The sequence below is a fragment of the Lonchura striata genome, chromosome 5 (assembly GCF_050655825.1).
Source record: "Lonchura striata isolate lonStrDom1 chromosome 5, ASM5065582v1, whole genome shotgun sequence".
NCBI classification, from domain to species: Eukaryota; Metazoa; Chordata; class Aves; order Passeriformes; family Estrildidae; genus Lonchura; species Lonchura striata.
Window position 1 is genome coordinate 67,822,157 of NC_140707.1, and position 17,946 is coordinate 67,840,102.

The window sequence follows — 17,946 nt, forward strand, 5'->3', positions numbered from 1 at the left end:
TGCAGCTTCCCAGCTCCTTAGTCAGCTGCCAAGGCCACCACACAATTCCTTCAGGCAGAATAATGGGAATCAAAAACAAACACACAAAAAAAAGCAAGGTTTTTTTCAAATTGCAATTTCTAAATTGTCATGTTTCTGCCTCATTGTACACACACAGGAGAACTCAGATAAGCTGGGATGTTGCTTGATAAGCATCAGAGTCTTTGGGATGGGGACTTGCATTTCTGTCTGAAGTCTAAATAACTGCACAATTAATTCTTCATCACGTTCTGAGGCAGCAGAGAGGATCTGTTCTGTCAATGGAGCATCCCCATCTACTGTTGGAGAGTGGAAAGGGAGCAGCACAGCCCCCAGAAGGAAGCAAGGTGCAATCTGCCACCCAGCAGGATTGTCAGGAGCCTCTGTACAAAGGTTGAGAGCAATTGGAGAGAAAATTTGGGTTTACCACTCTGCTGTGGCCTTCACAGCAGCTTTAGTCCTGTATCTGTCATGAAAACAAATTTCTAGATGCCATAGTTTTGAAAAAGCAAAATTTTAGGAAGAAATTTGCATGTGAGCCAAGAAAAAGCATTGCTTTCCTAATCTTGCAAAGAATCTCAAATGATTGCCTAAGGAAATTCAAAGTATTCTTGTGGGATAGCTGATGGTGACAGTTTAGATGCTAAAATACATTTAAATCTTTCACTGCTGGTGATGATATTAAACATGCAGTAGCAAATAAATTTTAACCTTTTTTTCCCATAATATTCATCGAGATTCAGATTTCTTTTTTTATTAAAAAAAGAATGTCCTGTTACTTAAGTTCCAAAGGGTTTCCAAAATGTACCTAATTGCAGATAAAGGATCTTAACCTTTTCATAGTTCTGAAGTTTACTGAATTCACACTCTTATCTTGTGTCATCTCCTGACAAAGAGAACATAACAAATAATCATACTCAGTACTGCATAGCAAGGTATAGACTTCGTAGGGGACAAATGCAAAACTCGAATTAAGACATTAATAAACCTGCCTGTCAGAGAAGATGTGGAATGATTCCAGGCTAAAAACTTCAACACAGCTTTCTAATTACAGATTATTCCTCATCATAGCAGCATGATGAAAACAATCTTGATAAAGTTACGTATTCATCAACTAACTGTCATTTCCCTATAATAATCATAATCCTGCTTTTACAGAGAAAGCAGGAGCTCAATATCTACCATTCTATGTTCTCTGATAGAGAAATGAACAGAAACTTGAGGGCTGGATTTGGAGAAAAGTTATCAATCCCTTTTCTAGGGCCCTTTTTGTACTCTGTGTGTGATGTAGAAATGGGCTAAAAATTAATGAGACAAAAGTTCTTCTCTTATGGTGCAGAAGTTAAGCACCCACTTTAAACAGCATCCAAAGAAAAAAGAGAATTGCTTGCACATTTGGAAAAACTTGCTAACTTCAAGGTTTTAATGCTGAGGGATGACTAAAAGCAGCCCCAGAAGATGCCAGATTTTCATGAGAGATTTAACTCAGAAAATAATAGTTTAAATCTTTAAAGTGACCCATTGTGATTCGGAGGCTGCAATAGCCATTCATGTGTACACAGCCACAGCTTGCAAAGGCATGAGAAGGAGAAATCCAAACACTGTTTTTAATTAATAGACAGCACTTAACTTGTTCCAAACCCATTGTGGGGGTCTGTGTTTGCATTTACGTTTTCTTTCTCCTCTGCCTTTTTGCCTTATCATGCACTCCCCTCGTAAGAGGGAAAAAAAAAAAAAAAAGAAAAAAGAAGAAAGCCAACCTAAATAATCTACATAAAGCTATCCCAAGGTCAGAAGATGACAAAGACTCATGGGTCAGATTTTTCACTCAATTCTCCCATCTCTCAAGGATGGAGGGTTTAAGCAGCTTCCTCCAAGGGCCCAAGGAACTTGCTTGTCCCTCCCATATTAAACCACAAAAGAGCAGGGATCTCCCTTTTGTAAGTGCAGGCGAACCCAATGGGAAGAAGTGATGATGTCTGACTCAGTTCAGAAGGCTGAAGTATTTATTTATTATAACTATGCTATAATACATTAATATACTATATAAAAAGGAAGATACTCAAACTACATACTACTTTCTCTGACTCTAACACAACTTGTGACCCTCTCTCTCGAGTCCAGCCCCAGGTGGGTTGGATTGTCCATCAGGCTCACACAATCCTCACCAGAATCCAACCAAGCAATCACTCCAGGTAAACAATTCTCCAAACACATTCCACAAAGGAAAAACATAGAGCAGAAATAGAAATTGTTTTCTCTTTCATTTCTCTCTGTGCACCTCTATGAAAAATCCTGAGAGTGAGAGAAATGTGCTTGCCACACTCCCTTCCACATGTAAAATGGGAAATTGAAACCTTTCAGCAGAGGGTTGGAACTGGATGATCTTCAAGATCCTTTCCAACCCAAACCATTCGGGCATTCTGTGATCTGCCAGCATCCTGCCTTGAGCAGGAGTTTCCTGCAGCAGAAATCCTCACACATTCCTCCCACTCTGATAAATCACTGGGCAATTAAATTCGAGGTGCACAGAGCTCCCAGGTGAGGCCACAGATCCACCCCTGGTGCTCAGGGAACACAGGAAAGACTCTCTGCAGGTGTCTGTCCTGCAGCACACCTTGAGCAGAGCCTCTCCTTAAAAACATTTCTAGAAGACCCCATAGTAGAGAGGATTTGCATGAAAAAAGGACACAGCACCAGAAAGGCTTTGATTCATCAAAAGTTACACAGGGACAGTCCCAGTGAAATTAATTTGTAGCATTAAACATATGCATAAATGGTCACAGAATTTAGGCCTGAGAGTCCAAGTGTTCACACAGCCTGGGAAAATCATATCCAGCAAAAGGATATCCTGCTTTTGAATCAAAATAGGTTTCAATAAACTTAACAACTCCATATAAATATTCTCACAAGATTGTATCCATTTGGCTGCTGGAAAGATACAAAAGGATTGAAATAGAATTGAAAATTATTATTATACCCCTGTGCTGTAAGAGTGATTGTTGAAGGCATCCAAGAAGTTGAGAAAATATTAAGTTTTATTAAACCCTGGGGAAAGTCAGGAGACCAGAAAAGTCTAGAATAATTGCACAGAGGCAATGACAAATTCCTAGAAATGGAGGGGCTGGAAATCCAAATGAGTGAGTTTTGGGCTAAAATGACCTAACAATCTCTCTCCACTGGTAAATAACAAAGGGCAAGGAGACAGTGTTCAAAGTTTCCTGAAAATTGAAACCTTTTTGTTCCTTTCTTTTGGGAAAAAAAAAACAAACCAAACAACTTTTTGTTCTAGGGGAAAATGGGACTTTGATATAGAAATGGCAAACCTCCAGTGGTGGCAAATTAAAAAAATAACAGAGATGGTGGCACCTTAAAAATTTTTCACTTAGAAAAGGAGAGAGGACCCTGAACCTATATTGGAATATAGAATTGTACATAGATGCAGGTATATATGCCTAATAAGAGGCAACCATCCAGGCACCTGCAAGGGGGCTGCAAACTGATGGAAACTATCTCAGAGTGCTTAGTGTGGCTTTGACAAGCAGATTATTCCACTTTAGCAAGAAACAGGCCGTGGTGGGAGCAGGGACCAGAGAAAAGGGCTCCAGGCATAAGGCTGCATACAGGGGTGTTATGAAAAATATCATTAAAACCAGACAACAGATGCTTCCAGCACCGTGGGAGATGCCTTAGGCAGCACAAAGTCTCAGCAAGGAGGAGTTGCTATAAATGCCACACAAAACAAAGCTCTGAGCTCTGGAATATTCCTCAGTATCAGGTGCCTCTTCTCTGTGAGAGCACATGGCCAGCAAAGCAGAAAGGAGAGTTTGTTCTTTGCAGAAAACTACCTCACAGGCCATTTAAAACACCAGATATCAGCAAAGAGCTGGGAGCAGCTGGGATACAATGATCCCCAGCCAAGGGAGAAAGCTGCAGGCAGACAGGTGAGGATGTCCTGGTGGCAGGGGTTTGGCAGCTTGTTAGACCCTGCCATCACTTCCCACATTAATCCAGACCACAAACACTTCCCCAGTCTAAGCAGTTTTGCTAATGAATAATGAATTAACTCTCCTCTCGTTCCAAGTATTCTTAGGGGAATTCTTAATAAATCTGTAATTTATTAGACACACACTGCATTTCTTGATGGGAAACTCAGTCTTTTAAGGAAAAAACTGATGGTCCTACTCTGCCTTAAGCCTGACTCAGATTGTGAGCCAGCCCCACCAATGCCCACCCTCACCCCAGCTAATCTGTATGTGAATTCCAGTCTAGAGCAAAGCTAGAATTTATTTTGTTTCAGCAGCAGACTTATTTGATAAAATCTAACACTTGGATGAAAGTAATTTCCTTATGGATGTGGATGCTTTGCTATGTTGCACACTCTTTCCCCATCACCTAAGAGGTAGAAAGGGAAAGTCAGAGCAATTAGAAGTATGGAGATGTCATTGTGAATTAAATCACCATCAACAAGAATTGTCATGTTTGGCTTATATATTCTCATCTGACTTGAACTGGGCTTCTCTCCTGAAAAACTGAGCTACTGCTGCTCAAGGTTCATACAGGAGAATAATGGCAAAAACAGAGCACATTATTCTGCAGCAGAGAGTGCTTTTAGGAATGAGAGAAAATTGGATCAAAACTAGAGGATTATTTTTTACAGCATCCTGTCACTACCAACAGCAGGTACCAGCTGTTTCAACAGATGATACAACAGTGCTAAAGTCACAGAATAACCAACCTACTAAAAAAAAAAAAAAAAAAAAAATACTGTTTGACTGTTTGATATGTAAACAAGTTCCATTCTATTATTTTTGCCCTGTCTGCTGTAATTCTGGTGCTCTCTACCAATGGTGTAGCTGTCCTGAATGACTCAGAAAAAAGATCAAAAAATTACCTTGTCTACATCCAGGGGAATGTGGGGTTTGATATATTAGGTGCACTGTGTAATATAACTATTGTTCTCAATAACTACAGCATTGTGTCAAACATGATTTCTCTGTAGGTAATGAAAATCTTCAAATCCAACAGCTGCAGCAGTAGAGCAAGACTGGTCTAAATTACCAGAAAGGAAAGGTCTTGGATTATTATGGATTCTGCAGGGTCATTCACCTTTAGGGAGCTCTGCTGGGCACATTAGATTTCACTAACCACACAACCTGTGGCATTGCAAACATTAGTATTTATTGCTGCAAAAGCAGCATGAATGCTCATATTTACTGCAGTGATAGTGACTACTGTGACCTCTAACAATTTCCACCAGCATTACTGGCAGTGGCAGTTTTTTTCCCCACATCAAGACAGGACCACTATAAATTTCCCCATTATTTTAATGGGGAAAATCTTTTATCAGCTATGCTGTGGGCAACGGGGAGGTTGGAACAACAGCTTGATAGGCCCCTGCTCAGGGATTTAAGCTACAAAGATTTTTTTTGCCAGCCAAAACCAATATGTGATTCTCCTTCCTCCACCCAGCACCTGACATTGCACCTCCTGGCAGGGAGGACAGCTCTGGTGCAGCCTGATGGAAGAAGTTATTTTCTGAAAGGGGACATGGACTCCTGCCAGCCCTGTTACTTCTTGATTTCAAGAGGTTTTCAACAGAATGAGTTTACAATGTTCAGCAGCTCAGTTTCAGAATATTTGGTTTATTTAGTGTGTTTTCACTGATACATCAAAACACAGGCACACTACCAGAACATTTTCCCCCCAGCTGATGGATGTTCATTCTCTTACTTGATCAGATCATCTTCCTTTTTTTAAAAAGACACCATTCCTCAAAAGTGGAAGGCCAACTTCAACAATCTTTTCTTTTTTTGTCCCTTGTATCCCTATCTCTCTTTCTTTTCCAACACTGCTATTCATCACCAGCAAGATTTTTAGGAGCCTGTAGACATTCTTCCACAAAATTTTGATCAGTCCAACTTGTTCTACTCAGAGGTTTAAAAACAAAATTCTCCCTCCCAGGTAAAAGTCACGTACCCTTTAAAGTCACAGTCACATCATCCCAAGTTTGGCAAATATTCCTTAAATCCCCTGGGGATTGTCACTTCATATCAGCTGCAGAACTGACTCACTTCACCTACAAACCTGACCTCAAAACCAACTTTTTTTTTCATTTCTTCCATTCAGGGATCTCAATGCACATTTTAACTCAGAGCTCTCCCCAGGTGAGGCCCTTTCTATGGCCAAAGCACAACTCAGATGTTCAGCCACTCTGATGTCCCTTCCCTCCCTGCAGTCAGCCCCAGCAGCCTCCATCCCTGAGCTCCTGCAGGGTTGATATATTCACCTTTACAAAACAATAAATGTTGTCATTTGTGCAGAGTTTTAAGCCACATACTGCAGATAACAATGACTTTTCATGAGTATTCACCTACAAGAAACATACTGAGATGGAGTTGCTTTTAGTGTTCTCCTGCCTTGTTTCCTCTCTAGATTCTGCTCAGCATTTTGACACTTTCATTCATGAATTAAATTGTCTTGCAAAATAGAAACACCCCTAAGGTGCTTTTTATTAGCTCTGTTTCACAGGTTTATTATCCTGTACCAACAAAAAACAACTAACCCTGTGCTGTATTAATGCTCAGGAAACATCTCTGGATAGATTCTTCCTATAGCCCAGCAATAAAAACACGTGACTAGTGGGTCAGTTTGAAAATCTTTTTAAGATGTGTTTGACCAACAGAGACATTTTCCTTGTATGAAAAATCCAAGCTACATTTGCACTGTAATCAGAAAAAAAAACAAAGGGGGTAAATTTTGTAGAAACTTCTCAAATTTGTAAATGCTCCATAAGTTGCCTGGGGGGCAGAGTTTCTGAGCAAGTTCACAGGGAGATTGCCTTGCAAGCAGACAGGAACTGCTGATGGAATGGGATGTCCCTCATCACACTCCTCACATTTCCCTGGCCTGTTTTCCTGGGTTGGTTGGGACTCCATTCCTCAGTTCTGGTCTGACATGGTAATTTTGGATCTATCAGACACAACATGGAAAGAGGGAAAAAACGTCAGAGAAATTATCCAAATGACTGACCCATGCCTAAATCTTAGGGAAGAGCTTCTTCAGAGAGCAGATGGGCACAGGAAGCCACCATTTCTCATTGAAATATTTAGCCCTACCTCTAAGGTGTAAAAATAAGCAATCCATGGAGTTAGAGATGGTTTTACAACCAAATACACTTTGTTAACAAGCCAATTTATATTTTGCTTTTCTTCTATTAAGTAAAAGGCTATGGGGAAAGACAATACAGGATGCAAAAATAGGCATTTCTGCACATGCACATTCATTAAACTCAGGATCATAAAGGGAGATAAGAGTCAGATCTGTTAGGAACAATTCCCACCACATCTAGGAATTGCACTCTCATTAAACACACATTTCAGCAGATAATCATAGAATTTTGTTTTCTTTTAGGCAGACAAACAAATCAATGCACTTATTTGTGCACAGTACAGCACATTCATATGCTTGAGAATTTAATGGTAAAAGCTGTAACATCAAAGTTTCATAAGTGTGAGGTTTGGGGTTTTCTTTATTTTTAGTTCCTAGAAAGTTAAGAACACAGGTATTATTTTATTTCACTGAATATTGAAAAAAGGCCATCCTCATTTGGAGTAACATGTCCAAGAATATTTGAGTAACTGTGCTTTTCTTCCTCCAACAAGATCAGGCCAGTTTTTCCTAGAGATGTGACAAGAGCCTGAGAAACTGGAACAGTGGATGGAGCCTCATCAACTTAAAATTTTTCAGAGCCTGTTTTCTCCATGGGTGACAGAGTTTCTTGTGCTCTCTCTGCTGCACGCTCTTCCACTCCCGCAGACGTGTCCTTTTCAACACTTTCCACTTGAAATTCTATTTCAGGATCTTCTCTAGCACTTCTTACATCCCTTTTCACTCCTGAAATGTCTACCATTACATCTCCCAGCTTTGCTGCAACATAAGCAGCATCTTCTGATCCCTTTCTTGTGGCCCATTCACACCCAGGCCTTTTTTATCAAGTGTCTTGACTATTTTCTCCTATAATTTTCATTTCACCCACAATTTTTCCCATTTTTAATTGCTTCCTCTTGACTTTAAATACCCAGTTCTTCCTTTGGAAGACAAATAGTTAAATATTTTGTTTTCCACCTGCATTAATTTCAGCTAATGGTCATTTAAATTCTACTCCTTCGTTGTCTAATTCAGTAGGTCTTTCTACTTTGGGGATCTCTATAGCCAGTGGTTTGACTTTGTGCTCTTGAAGAGTCAGAGAACATTTTTTTGAATAAACTGCTCTTTTTTGTCATTTTTTGAAGCACTGATTTCTGGTTTCTACAGCTCTGCTGAGAACACAGTGAATTGTGAATTATGCAGTTTTGTCCTTCAGCACCAAGATGAGCTGTATCTGTACATGTGATTATATCTGGGTTTGGAATTTTCACTCTAATCCCTGTTCTCTTTGCAGGTAATGAAATATCTTCTCCCTTCTCTGGCAAGCTAACACCAGAACTATTCATGTAATCTCTTCATTTTGGAACACTTATTTTTCCAACTGTAATTGTGGTCGCTGCATATGGAAGGTATCTTAATGAATATTTATTCCAACTTGTATTTTGGCACAAGGATTACCTATCTGAAGCTTTTCCAGACTTCTTTCAATATCAGCATCACCTTTTATTTTCTGCCTTTAAGTATGTCCAGCCTAATGCAGGTATTCTGTATTTTGGCATTTAAAGACATCTCCACAGTGCCTCAGTCCCAATTTTGACAGCTTTTATCTCCTATTCTCCTTTTAATTTGATTTCTTTCTCCTTGGAGTTCTCAACACCTCCTTCTCCAGGAGACGTACCAAATTTAAAGTTCTGATGTTGGAACTTGCACAGAAATGTCAGCAATTTCCAATGACATTTTTAGCTGGGCTTGCTCCACTTCTGGAGAGCAGAACTCAGGCTCTTTCCTTTTTCTTAGGGAGATTCCAGACTTTTGCAAATTTCAATTTCATCTTTCTTCCAGCCAGAGAAAGATGATTACGATTCCTATTTCAGAGTTTCTCAGTTCAGCTGAAGCATCTCTTTTGGTTTTTGAGTGATGTCTTCATCAGCAAAACTTGAATTTTTTTTTCTCTGGGAAGTTTCAGATTCCATTTTAGAACTGATGTCACTTTCTGACAGTTATCTCTTACAGCAAGAAATTCTAAATTTTTGGTTTAGGTTTAATGTATTTTAACTGTATGTTCTGTGTCACCCACAGATATTTCAGGAGATGGTGTTTTCCCTCCTTGCTTCAGGCTTCTATGCTCCAAAGATCCATCTTCATTTAAAATTTCAAAATCTGTTGCAGATTCGTATCAGGAAGAGATGACATTTGTGATTCAGATTCTGAAATATTCATTTGATATTTAGTGTTGCATTCCTTTTTGGTAATGAAGAATGTTGTTCAGTTCTAGAAAATTAATATCAATGTAGGACAAACCCAAACCAGAAATTCTAAATAGAGTATTTGTAGAAGCTCTGTCTCCCTTGCAGATGGGAAGAATTTAGATTGAATTTTAGATCCAACACTCCTTGAAAGATTAGCAGGCATTTCCTCTGCATGACAAAGACACTCTGATTGAAAAACTTCAGCTCCCAACCTACCCATAGGCATCTTGGAAGGAGATGTGAAAGGATGTTTCAGCAATCTAAAATGTCCAACATTTTCAGTTTCATTTACAGAGCCACTATATGATATGCAAGCAGGTTTCACGTTTTCTGGAACTTCCCCTAAAAACTCCTCCCTAAATTTTCATAGTTCCACATAGTTTCCACTGACATTTTTCCCCATGCCAAATATCCCAAATTTTGGTTTTCTTCTTGTTTTTGTCTTGTTTCCAGTGTGTGCTGTTTTATCAGTGACATTTCCAATCCTTCCACCTGTATGGATCCTCTTGCTGTGTGGCCCATTACATCTATGTGGATTCCACCTTATCATTTTCTTTTTTCTTTTGTTCATTTCTGTTTCTTCTGGGGGAATTTTGATGAGCCCTGCGGTGTTTGTTTATCTGGGCTTTCTATCAGATCAGGTATTTCTAAACTGAACTTTGATATCTGTGTTCTAGCTTGCTTTTTTTCAACTTCTGGATTTTTTTTTTTTTTCATGGGTGGGAATGCTGGTTTTTATTTCTTTTAAGTCTTCTGTTCAAGTTTCCAAACAGAGTTTGGGCTGCTGGGATGTTAATTTTTCCATGCTGTACTTCAAGGCTGATTACAGAAGGGATGATTGGTAGCTGGCTCTCATTCTGCAGCTGGGAGGAACGAAGAAAGGATCACCTGGGAGGATTCTTGGGTTGGTTTGCTGCTGATTCTCTTGTTTTGTTTTCCAGCAGAGTTGTCTGGATCTGGAGCAATGCAAATGTGGAGTTCAATGGCCCTGTGTGGTTTGTGTGGTTGATTTACCATGCAGTGGGGCACAGCCATTGAGTCTAGAATAGTGCAGCTGATCAATATTTTGAAAGAGAGGAAAAGCTTTATAAACCAGATGCATTAATCAATGAATTGTTATATGCATCAGCATATGAAATTACCATAACCTGTATGCTTCAAAATCAAATTAAGAATTGATCAGAAACTGGAGTTGCTGTTAAAAAACCCCAAACCTAAAATCTCTTTTGTTAATCATTGCATTTCTTTTGCTTAGAAATTATATCCTTCTCTCTGCACTTCTTACATTTGGGCTTGTGGCCCTCCAGAATGCATAACTGAAGATGCATATGAAGGTAGAGAATTTAAGCAGCCTGTCTTGTCTTTGAGAATGTAACCTTTCATTCCATTACCAAGTATCATCCTTTCTGTAAAATTTTCCCTGTTTAATCTTTTTTTTTTTTTTCATTTTTAAGGGAGAGAACTGAAATGCTGCTGTTGTCTTGTTTTCCCTACAATTTTCATGTAGCTCAGTTTAAATTGACAAGAGAAGCAATGGTTCCACTGCACATATTTTTGACACAGATGCAATTTAAACAGAAATCACTCTAAGACAGGGAATCTCTTCTCACTAGAAGAGGTTTCTTCTTGCCTTGCACTGGCTGGTAGGAACTATTAAGTTCACTTTCTTTTAATAGACAGAGATTTGAGCTGTGATAGACTTGCAAACTTGTGTGTTTGCTCATATATTTATTATAGTTTCTTGATGATATCAAGGCTACAAGTGGTTGTTTGCTGTACAAGGCTTTTGGTGTTCCATACTCACCTTTACTTAGCTGTGATAATCATGGAATCATAAAATGATAGAGTGGTTTGGGTTGGAAGGGACCTTAAAGTTGATCCAGTTCCACCCCCCTGCCATGAGCAGGGACACCTTGCACCACACCAGGTTGCTCCAAGCCCCATCCAACCTGGCCTGGAACACTGCCAGGGATAGGGACATCATTGTCATTATTGGCACGGTGCTGGACATGACAATTTCCACATGCAGGTCAGCTGTTTTCACAGGCCTCCCTCATGTTCTTAGAATTATGTATTTATCTTATTTTAAATAAGGATGTGCATCTCTGCCATCACCTGACTCAATGAAACTGTGGTATAAATTGGAAAGAACCCTCGTGTAGCCCAGAGTGAGCCCCACCTCAGGAGCTGCTAACTGAAAAATGGGTCCTTCAACACTTTACACTTGGATAAATCTGTCATGCAAGGTAGATAAATACATCAAAGTATTCAGCTTTATCAGAGTATCTGTCCTGTGAGAAGTAGGAGAGGTGTGAAGGGCAAAAAAAACATGGGTCAAATTTACTAAGATATTATTTCATACAATTCTGAACCATTAAGAACAGAGTATGACAACTCTGAGTGCACAGCCTGTGACAAAAGCCACAGGAATTTTACAGTCTGTGTGCAGGGAATGATGCAGTGACACTTAATGCTGTAGTATGTAAAATTATCATTCATTAAAAAAAAAAAAAAGAAACTTCTGGGAGGAATTAATTCCATGCAGTGCTTGTTGAACAGAACTCTAGGAATGGAAATGAGAAAACAAATGTATCAATCTCTGCTCAGAGTCTCTGTCTTCCATGACAGTAATCATGACATTTATTTTTCACTCTCACATTAGGATCCCTCAGAAAAGGGAAAATGAGAGGGATCTTCCATTTCAGTCCTTCTCCCAAGCAAGGCACACCAGCAACTTCTAGCCAGCTTAGAACTTGGAATTTCAAAGGGCTTGAATATAATTTGTTTCTCACTGAATTTCCTTTTGAAAAGATATGCAGATAATTTATATTCATGCTTAATTCTCTCTAAGCACAGCCCATTTTTCTGGCTAAGGCAAGCACCAGGAGAAATCTTAAATGTTTAAATGTATTTTGTACTCACAGGGTCTGATATTCTGAATTCAGAGAGAGCCCCAGATGATTCCCAGGTTTGACTGGGAGAGCTGGTTAAAAGCAAGTATTGCATGCTTGACTCAGAACAAATCCCAAGGATTTGTTAAGCAGGGATCTGGTTTCTCCTCTTATTTTCCTTTAACAAGTTCTGCTCTGGCATTCATTTGCTTTTATTCCTTTGCTTCTAATGGTATACAATCTGCTTGAGACTTTTTTTTATTGGTAGCACACTGTGTAACAGAGAATAAAATACATTAGTGATTTTTCTTTCTTTTCCTAAATGCAGAAACCCATAACAATTGCTGGGCTTTACCCCTCATAATATCCAAACCCTGCATTCTGTTCCCTTTTTTACAATGGGCAGATTCACACAGCTCTGCCACAGGCTCTGAGGATTCAGTTTTATGAAAGTTCAAGGCTTCAGCTCACAGAGAGTTGCCTCAACTTTGTGAATCTGAAATTCAGACAGAAGTGACCTGGCTTTTGTTGGCTGGACAGCAGGTCAGCAAAGCCCAGCAATGTGTGCACAGCAGTGTGCACTAAGCAAGGATGCAGATCCAACAGAGCGCTGCAAAATGAATGTTTTCTAATTAGCTACTTTGCCATTGCAAGCAACTTGCAGTTGGTCAGATGATTATTTCATTTAGACAAGTGATGTGGGACTAATTATCAAACAGAATTCAACCAACCTGCAAAAAAGGAAATTGCCTATCCAGGAGCAATTAGAAAACTTTTCTGAGCAACACTGGAACCCCAAATATTACATAAATCTGGAAGACAAGCAGGGACAGAAAGGTTAACTGGAGAGATAGACCCTGAAGTGAATTGAAATATGCATTTAAAATAAAATGTATATTTTAATCTTTTTCCCTGTGCAAAGCAAGAAACTTTCTCTGTTATGTCTTTGTCAGAGAAACTGATTTCTTGTAGTGTCCAAACTGTCTGAAGATGTGAAAACTTCTCATGGTGAGATCTGCCTGCAAAACCTCCTGTGTGTGACACTCCCCCTGCTCTGGGAATACCCCTCCCACAGCGACAGGAATGCACAGAGCGCTACAGGACAATTTGCCTGGTGTTCATGTGAATACAGAAGATACAATCAGCTCCTAATTCATGAGAGAAGCAGAGCTCCAGTGCCAGCAGTCATTCCATGCCTGTGTCTGCCCACGCCCTGCTGATCCTGCATCCACGTCCCCTCTGAGACTGGTGACTTGGCCCTGGCTTGTCATTCCCATCCCCATCACTGGGTACCCAGTGCTCCACGCCCTGCTGAGGTGGTGGCACAGGTCCTGGCTGTGATGGCCTGTCCTGCCACCCTGGGGAGCCCCCAGCCCTCCCTGTGCCTCAAAGTTTGCATCATTGACCTGCAAGCCAGTTTAAACAGCCTGACTTTCAAGGTCAAATCCAATCTGAAACTAAGCATCCCCACCATAATAAACAGAAATAAACTTGGAGCCCTTCTAGACACTTTTTGGCTCTTTGATGGCAGCTTCCTGCTAAATTGTAACTTTCCACTTTTTTCTTTTTTTTTTTCTTTTTTTTTTTTTCTTTTTAAATTACAGAATTCTAGAATGGCTTAAGGACCATTAAGATCATCCAGTTCCAGACCCCTGTCATGGGCACTAAACCTTCCACTAGACCAGGTTGCTCAGAGCTCCATCTAACCTGGTCTTGAACACTTCCAGGTATTGGGCAGATATTTTGGGTTATATATACCTCTGGCTTTGTATATATTTATTTGCTTGTCTGTTTTATATTTGGGTTATATGATTGGTTTTATACCAGTCTGGGGCTTTTTGAAGTCCCTGTTTACAGGAGTAGCTATCCAGGCATACTTTCAACTCCCCATTCCCTGTCAAGAATTTAAAATAATTTGTTAATTACTGAACTATCATTTGCAATTATGGTCATCTCAGATTTTCTTGACTTTGACTACAAACTTAAAGTGACTTTTGGGAAGCTGGGGATTTGCCTCACTATATCTTGTTCTTTTACACCCCACTTCCAACAGAAATCTGTTTCAGAGGAGCCATCCTACAATCTCCCAGGTTACATTTCTGCAAAAGTCAGCAGAACAACTTAAAAAAAAAAAAACACCAAAAAAAAAAAAAGAAAAAAAAAAAAAGCCTTGGCAACCCTTTCAGTTATAAATTGCATCTTTGCCAAGTGCTTCCCTGCTGCACAGAGCAGACTGTCACTTCTCACTTCAGCTCCTTGTGCTTTGTCCCACAGCTTGATAAGCATTTTTGCAAGCGTTACAAGATGGGATCCAATCCCTCCAGACAGACACACGCCTCTCTCACGTGCAGAGCAGGATGTGAAATGGAAAACTCTCCACACAGGGAATGCCAGACCAAAGCAGACGTTGAATGAAATCTGGGATACCACGAGAAACCACAAGTGCTTTAGATCCTTGCTCAGCACACAAATATCAGGGATCAGAGAGAGAAGACATGAAATTATCAAACTTCAAGTTTTTTGCTGCTGCTGCTATTATGATATCCAAAATTTTCCATGCACTGAGGGCTATACAGTCAAACTGCATTACTATTTATACAGGCTCCTTGCCTTTTTTCCCTGGCAAAGATTTCAGTGCTGTTAAAGGGTGCCTGATAGCAATAGCATTCAAGCAGAACAGCTTTAAATCAAAGGTTTTGCAGCTTCTCTTGTGGTTATTAAACCACTGCCTCAGATGCTCTCTTCTTGAAGCTGGTTCCACAGGCAAATCCAGGAATGCTTCAGTCTCTCACTCTTCTGCTCCTCTTCGAATCCTGTCTCAGAAAGCATCATTGTCTCTGCACAGTCCCACTGAAATGTCACCATTCCCCAAAGAGGTCTCACCTTGAACATGCCTGTTCTCCATGCACAATTTCACTTCTCTGCTATTGTCAATGCCAGGTGGATTTTTCCTCCCCTGCAGCAGGAATGTTCTTTTTAGTTTCCTGCTTTAAACAGGTGAAGAGCCAAGTGCCACCTTCTAAGTGCCCAGAGAAAAGTCCTGGAGTTTGCCTGGTGGTGAAAAAGAGATTGGAACAAAAGAATCATGGGGTTTTGAATTGCGAAAGGAAGAAATTATTCGTAAGCTTGTTGAAATGTCACGGGATTTCATGGATTTGCACAATGACAGACCAGCTAAGAAGATAAATACTTCAGTGTCTGTCTGTAGGGGCTCAGCCCATCCTGCTTTCTGCATTTTCCCCACCTCAGCTTCCTCACTGCTCAAGCTTCAGTGGCAGGGAAAACAGATGCTAACACCATCCACAAACTGACACTACAAAGTCAGGCTCAGACCAACACTTCTCCAGGCTAAAAAGCTGTTCCCACTGCCATCTTTCAAGACTTGGAGAATTTTGAATCAAGCCTAATGAGTCTGTATTTTAAAAGGTATCTTCTATTTCAGTTTCTGAAGGCCCCTGGCTTTCAGACCCTGGGACTGTTTTGATACTTAGCTAAAAATCTGGTTCTTCTTCCCTGGAAAATTGTTGGTGAGCTCCCATAATCTGCATGCTAATGGTGTGCAAGGAAAGGGCAGGAGAGGAACACAGAAAGCAAGTTGCTGTGATGATAGCAGTAACTCAAGCAAGCAGAAAAACCCTGCATGAGAGGCTATAAAACCCTAAGGACTGCACCAAGAGAAATTGAGTAAGATTGGGACTCTGCCATTCCATAAAGCAGAACATTCCCACCTGAGTGCAGGCTGCCAGCAGAGACTCCTCAGGGGCCTTCAGAAGAACACCATGGCCATGTTGCCATCTAGAAGAACACCATGGCCATGTTGCCATCTAGAACACCATGGCCATGTTGCCATCTAGAAAAACACCATGGCCATGTTGCCATCTAGAAGAACACCACGACTGTGTTGCCATCTAGAAGAACACCATGTCTGTGTTGCCTGCAGAGTGAACAGAGCCATTTCACAGTGTGGACATGACCAGAGACAGTTCTGGTGTGCCCCAGAGCAATGTTCATGAGGAAATATGAGTCAGTAACCAGGTACAAACAATTTCTCAAGGGAAGAGAAGTCACAAGTTTTAGGACAGCAATGAAGACAAATATTGTCTCATTTTCTGAGCCTAAAGGACTTATTTCTCCCCTATAAGAACCTCAAGAATTAAAAACCCCTTGCTTTACAGAAGTGCAACCTCCCTGCAGTGGTGTCATGTCCCATTCAGAGGACTAAGCTTTCCAAAAGCAAAGAGCTGCTAATGACTCCCAACTCTGCTAATGACTGCAGAGCTCAGCACTGCAAGACCAGCAGGCTTTGGCACCCCAAAATCCCTGACAAGATCTCAGCAGCACACACCTGCCCTGGAGACACAGAGCCTTGGGCTGAGCATATCTGTGTTAGTAGTGAGCTCTTTATTATTTTTTTTTTCTGAACTCTTTAAACACCTTATTACAGGGTTTCATCTACGAAGTGTTGTCTGGGAGCTTTTTGTATTTGTGTGACATGGGTGATCTCAGATTTTGACAAAGGAAGATTACTGCCTAGTGCAGTCACAGGGAGATTTAGAGGGTGACTCCACATAATGGGGGCAGCACAGAGAAGAAATAGTCCTTGCTACTAGAAAAGTACAATCTGCTCTTTTCTCTTGAGGACAGAGATTACTGTCTTCACCTGGATGTTCTGGGGTGTATTAGAGTTGCCTAAGGTGACACAGGAAGACTGTCACAGAATCAAGAAAAATATAATGTCATTTTTCCCCACTTCTTCTGGGGGAAGATTTAGACAGTGGTTGCAAAAACTCAAAGGAGAATGCCCAATTTACAGTTTTAGCCTAAATAAATAAATCCTTTGCTCAGTTGAAGGCTGTCATTTCAGATGACCCCACCAAAATAGAGATGATTTGAGGAAGAATAAGGTAGCAGAGCTGAAACTCACTCTTAAAGATGTAAACAAAACCAGATAAAAATACTTTGTTGCTCCCCTGCCAACCCCCATCGAGAAATAAGGCTGAGGAAAAAAAAATTTAAATGTAGCTCTGCCTGAGCCATCCTTGACTGATTTTGTTTGAAGAATTTAGGGACAGGTTGAATAACAGAGGCTCCACCTCCTATTCCAGTTTTTTTACTATACTTAGAGACAAAATTCTTATGCTAATTTAAACCTCCCTTGTTTTAATTTAAATTCATTATTACTGATTCTACCCACCATGTACTTGAACAGATTATTCCCCCGCTCCTTGAAGCCACTTACACACTTAACACAATCGAGGACTGTTCTCCTTTGGTTTTCTGTTTTCAGGAAACCCCATCCTTTCCATCTTCCCATACAGAAAGTCCATTTCCTCTGTCCACCATCTGCACCACATTTCCCACCTAGACCATGTCTCCCTGCTCACATCCCTCCTGGACTGCAGTGCCCACAGGATTTGTAGGACTTCTCTGCTTCTCCTCCCTTGTATTGGTGTAGCTGAAGGGTGCTGATCCGAGCCTTTGCCTTGGAGTGTGCTGTGCTGGTGTACCCAACAGGACATCAGAACCACGTTTTTGATGCCTTTATTTCCAACCACACCACCACACCTGGCTAGGTGACAATCCAATGTCCTTTAATGATCCTCACCCAAGGACCTTTTGCACTACTTTGGATCCTCTGC